Below are 6000 nucleotides of genomic sequence, written 5' to 3' on the forward strand. Positions count from 1 at the left end.
CATGTAAATCCTGACATTAACAAGAGATGCCACACATGGGGCAATTTTGAAAGCTGTTGTTAGATGTCTCTAATGACTCATCAGGATTTTCAACTTTCACCAGAATTGAGTGTAAGCCATTGGTCCATTTGCTCAAGCGACCTGTGCTCCTGAGTTTGGACTTCCAAGACCATTCAATCAGATATTACTCGTCTTGTACGTTGGTGGGGCTGCCGTAAAACAACGTGTAAAGTTCAAAACAAATAAGTTTAAAAATAAAAAAGAAGCATTTGATTGACTGTGTTTTCAAGACGTCCATGTGACCTCATTTTATCATTCCGGAAAGTTTGTCTTTTTAGAGAGAAATGAGTTACCAAGAATAGGATGTTGGATGAATGGCCTCAGAGGGGATTGAATTAAGATACAAAGACTATTCTTCAATTAAAATTTCACTCTCTCTTTTCGGATTAACAATGCACACAGGGACAACCCTTCCCTTGTGTTCAAGAATCCCCTACAACAAGAGACCCACGGTCTCTTAATCCCTTTTCAGAAATAAGAAGAAGAGAAGAAGAAATTTCTCTTAAAAGAGATGGATTGTAAAATGAAGATCAATCAAAATTCTTTACTGAATATGCAAGTGGTTGACCAAGGAATCTTTTTGAGAGGACAAGACATTTCAGTTCAGAAAAAATCTTGATCTTTCGAGAGGATAAAACTGTTTGGGCAATGAAAACTCTCTTTAAAACATTTGAATAGATATGTCTCTTGGAAATTATTTTCTGAAAATCCCCTCTGGTAATCAATTACAAGACTTATGTAATCGATTACAGGTTTTAAAAATTTGAATTAAAACATTTTCAACTGTTGGTAATCGATTACTAGAGAGCAAATCTCAATTTGAAATGATAGAATTCTTTGGTCAAACCTTTTGTATTTTCAATTTGGAAACTTCTTCCTAAAGATTCTAGAGATCAACTTGATCATATATCTTGACTTTCTTGGATTCTTGTCTTAAATAAAACTTAGAAGCACTTGATCCTTTAGCATCATCAAGACATCAAAACATCTTGCTACTACATAGGAGTCATTTGACTTAATCCATCAACTGAAAGATCCTTCAACTATTTCTCGTCCTTGGAAAATTCTTTTTGCAAGAATCAACTGCTTCTTTCATTCTTCCTCACTACGAGGTTGTGAAAACAAGACAACAATTGGTACCTCTAAGCCCTACACTGGGGCAATGAAGGGCATCGTGCATGAGCCTCAAGTGAACATAGGGGAAGATCAAAAGTTCTCACCCGTCGATGTTTTTAAACAAAAAAAAAAGGGGGAGACAAACCCTGGAATTTCAATAGATGGATTAAACGTCAAACGGCTCCATTGTCGTCGCTCCAAAATGGACAAGTGACTAAATCAAACAAAACATACACTCTGAGGGAGTTCCCGGAGAGATTTGCAAAAGATAGGATAGGGTTGCATGGATTATTACCTTTTTCAAAAGGACAGTCAATCTGTGTTTTCCAAAAAGATTAAATGAAAATCAAAATCACAAAATAGGGAAAGAATGTCATGAACATTGTACAACTTTCCATTGCATTGCATTGTTTCATGTGCGGTTAGCATTACCAAATTTCACGACAAAGGTTGCATGCGTCTGCATCCCTAAAAATCATGTTAACTGCATAGATTTCCTACATCTCGTGTCCAATATTTTTGGATGACCGGCCCTCTCGATGAGTCGATCTCTTGCTTTCTCATAAAGGTGGACCCTTGGGTACTAGTCACCTTTAGAGGACTGTATGTCCTCGCCATCAGAGGGCTGCACACCCTCGCCTTTAGAGGGCTATGTGTCCTCATTTTCAGTGTGCTCCATATCCACACCTTAGGAGAATATAAGATCCTTTTCCCTTAGATGCTTAACCGAGACTTGCGCTCCCGGTTAAGGGGCCAGTAGTTTCCTTTTATCAGTTCCTGGGCCACCCCCTGATATTAGGAGGGCGACTAACTGTGCGAGCACATCCAGAGAGGGAGGCTATCACGCATCTGCTATGCATACCGGGGCAAGATTTCACCCGTGCCGCTGCAAAAAGACGAGTGTGGATCATGCGCACCAACATGACCACTTTTACATGGATATGGATGACGTTGCTATTTAGTAACATTCTGCCCGGTGACCACAATGCCAATCTCCCCCTGTAGATGTATCGGTTGGTCTGTGCCGTCATGACATCGGTAAGTATGCACATGGTTCAATTGATTTATGATGTCATCTATTGTTTGCAGGGATCGCGCCCACAAGACGCCTAGTGGGCCCGAAGAAGTCCAACAGGGCCCTGGGGTTTCTAGCTCTGGTTACGGGCCTCTGTCAGTCCTACAGGGTGCCCGTTCCCCCAGCGAGGTCATGCCATCGTGACATAGGTAAGTATACAGATGGTTCAACTGATTTCTGATACCATCTATTGTTTGCAGGGATCGCGCACACAAGACGCCCAGTGGACCCGAAGAAGTCCAACAGGGCCTTGGGATTTCCCGCCTTGATCACAGGACTCTGCCAGTCGTTTGGCTTCCCCATCGCACCTAGCAAGGTGATTCGGCCGCCCATCACCCGAGCTTTTATTGAGAAGTACTGCACGCAGAGACAGGTCCAGGGTGATGCACCACAAGCCGCGGACGCACCGCCACCGCATCAGGCTGGTCCAGCCGGATCATTTGACACGGAGCAGTATTTGCGGCATTTGGTTCGCCAGCAGGCGGCCAACCACCGGGCACATGTACAGACCCATGATTGTCTTTATCAGATGAGCCTCAGCCTGCAGAGCCAGGGCTTTACTTCTTTTCCGTGCCCTACTCCGGACCAGTTCAGGGCAGAGGTCGCATGGCCTAGAGATTGGCCTGAGGCCCAGGCAGGAGAGGCACCAGCAGAGGCACCGGCAGAGGCTCCCGACGAGGCAGATGAGGCCCGCGAGGACGAGGAGATGCCCGATTTACTTGATTTCTTAGGAGGAAGCGGGGCCACATGATTGGGAGATTCCTTGATCCATATTTCTTTTTGTTTCCATTTGTTTTCTCTATTACATATCATCTTATTTTTGTTTGACTAAGGGACTAACGTTTGTTTCATGTTTTGACTTTGGTTTTGTACATACATATCATTTGAGTTGTTACGTCGGTACTTGTTTCGTTGTTGTCAATAAGTGTTTGTTGAAATTCCGGAACCGTATAGAGTTTTTCATTTAGGAACATCGTTCTAAAAAATAAAATGAACCAAAAATCCTAATAAAAAAAAAGAAGAAGCGTTGTGAATAAAAGTCATGTTCATAAAGAAAAGGAAAAGGTTTCTATCTATACATGTATGTAAAAGAAAAGTGTGTATAAAAGGATTTTTGTGTGTAAATGATGCGTGGAAAGGAATTCTTGTGTGTGTGAGCAACGAGTGTATATGAAGAAACTTTTGTGTGAACCATAAGTACGTGTTGGGAAAAATAAAAAAATCTTTGAATGTAAATAGGGTTTGTACATAGACCGTGTGACGTAAAAAGAAGAGTTCTAATGCATGTACAGAAAGAGTTTGTTATGTACAAGAGTGTAGATATACAAAGAAAATTTCTTCATAGAAGACCATAGGTGTATAATTTTGTGAATATATAAAAATGATACAAAAAAGAAAAAAGAAAGAAAGACCGCAAAGGTCGACATGTTATAGTTAAGAAGTATAAATCATTCGTAAAGAGCAAACGTATCTTCTGGAAACAAGGGACCGATGCTAAGAGTTTATTTTCCGGAATGAACCGAGATAAGGATGGATGAATTCATTGAACTGATGAAAGAACATAACTTGGAAACGTTGGGTCTGTCTGTGTAAAGTCCCAACCATAGTATCACAATGCCATAAACGGGATGCTTGAGTGCCCACCTGGCTGTAGCCATGACTAATTTTGCACGTTGTTTTCAAATCATCATTGTCACGCGTGCCTTATGGAACAATATGGGAGTTCGGCCCGAGACCGGCACCTTCACACCCAAATTTGTTGCGCCCCAGATATCAAGATTGGGTTCCCACAATAAAAGACCCCATTTAAACACAACCTTAGACCTTTTTGAACCTTGGCCTGTAAAAAAGGAATCCTCATTCTTTCCCCCGAAGCAAAGAAAGCGGAATCTCCTCAAGGGAGAGCAAATAGAACGCTAAACCCGATTTCCCAAAGAAAGGGATGGGAAGGAAAAGTGAAAAGAAAGAAAAGGAAGAAATGGAAAGAAAGGAAAAGTGAAAAGAAAGAAAAGGAAGAAATGGAAAGAAAGAAAAAAGAAAAATGAAAATAAAGAAAAGAACAGAAGAAAGGAAAGAAGGATTCCCGATCAAAGATCGAAATGAAGTGAAAAGGGAAAAGAAGCAATTCTCGATCAATGAAAAAGAGGACAGAAATTCTTCAAAGCCAGATTGCCACTCAGAATCATTCTTGACTGGCAATATCCCACCCCACATGAACGAAGAGGAAAAGACCGAAACACCCAATTTCCTCTCCAAAAAAAAAACACTACCCTCGAGAAAATCCTATTGATCCGTGATCGTGCGTGTGATCTCTGATTCGATAGGAAATCATGTGCAAAATGAAGTCCTGGTGCAGTTATGGTTTGGGAATAGGATAAAACACTTGCCTATTGAGTTTTATACACTATGAGTGATTTATTTTCAGCTTAGCCCGATGTTTCCTCCGCGTGTTCATTTAAAAGCTAAAAGTTGACATCCTGCCTTCATTCTCGGTTACAAGGAAAATTACCTGTAGCACAAGTATATTGTTTCTCTAAGATATGGTGCTCTCGCGAATGATTTATTTTTCTCTGCAAAAAGCATGTTTGCCTTTTAGGTGGAAAAACCCGGTGGACCGTTCGGTCCCGCCACCCTTTTTCGGAGCCACATGAATGTTATTGCTTAGGGCTGTTCATGTGTCCTCCATTTTCGAGTTTGGAGCTGTGTTCCATGATTGCCTAAGTGAGGACCCTCAAGGCAATCCTCCATTTTCACCCTTTTCGGAGCCACATGAATGTTATTGCTTAGGGTTTTTCATGTGTCCTCCATTTTCGAGTTTGGAGCTGTGTTTCATGATTGGCTAAGTGAGGACCCTCAAGGCAATCCTCCAATCTCACCCTTTTTCGGAGCCACATGAATGTTATTGCTTAGGGCTGTTAATGTGTCCTCCATTTTCGAGTTTGGGAGCTGTGTTTCATGATTGCCTAAGTGAGGACCCTCAAGGCAATCCTCCATTCTCACCCTTTTTCGGAGCCACATGAATGTTATTGCTTAGGGCTGTTCATGTGTCCTCCACTTTCGAGTTTGGAGTTGTGTTTCATGATTGCCTAAGTAAGGACCCTCAAGGAATCCTCCATTCTCACCCTTTTTCGGAGCCACATGAATGTTATTGCTTAGGGTTGTTCATGTGTCCTCCACTTTCGAGTTTGGAGCTGAGTTTCATGATTGCCTAGTGAGACCCCTCAAGGCAATCCTCCATTCTCACCCTTTTTCCGGAGCCACATGAATGTTATTGCTTAGGGCTGTTCATGTGTCCTCCATTTTTGAGTTTGGAACTGAGTTTCATGATTGCCTAAGTGAGGACCCTCAAGGCAATCCTCCATTCTCACCCTTTTTCGGAGCCACATGAATGTTATTGCTTAGGGCTGTTCATGTGTCCTCCATTTTTGAGTTTGGAGCTGAGTTTCATGATTGCCTAAGTGAGGACCCTCAAGGCAATCCTCCATTCTCACCCTTTTTCGGAGCCACATGAATGTTATTGCTTAGGGCTGTTCATGTGTCCTCCATTTTTGAGTTTGGAGCTGAGTTTCATGATTGCCTAAGTGAGGACCCTCAAGGCAATCCTCCATTCTCACCCTTTTTTGGAGCCACATCAATGTTATTGCTTAGGGCTGTTCATGTGTCCTCCATTTTCGAGTTTGGAGCTGAGTTTCATGATTGCCTAAGTGAGGACCCTCAAGGCAATCCTCCATTCTCACCCTTTTTCGGAG

This window comes from Glycine max, chromosome 3, assembly GCF_000004515.6.
Source record: "Glycine max cultivar Williams 82 chromosome 3, Glycine_max_v4.0, whole genome shotgun sequence".
Taxonomy (NCBI): domain Eukaryota; kingdom Viridiplantae; phylum Streptophyta; class Magnoliopsida; order Fabales; family Fabaceae; genus Glycine; species Glycine max.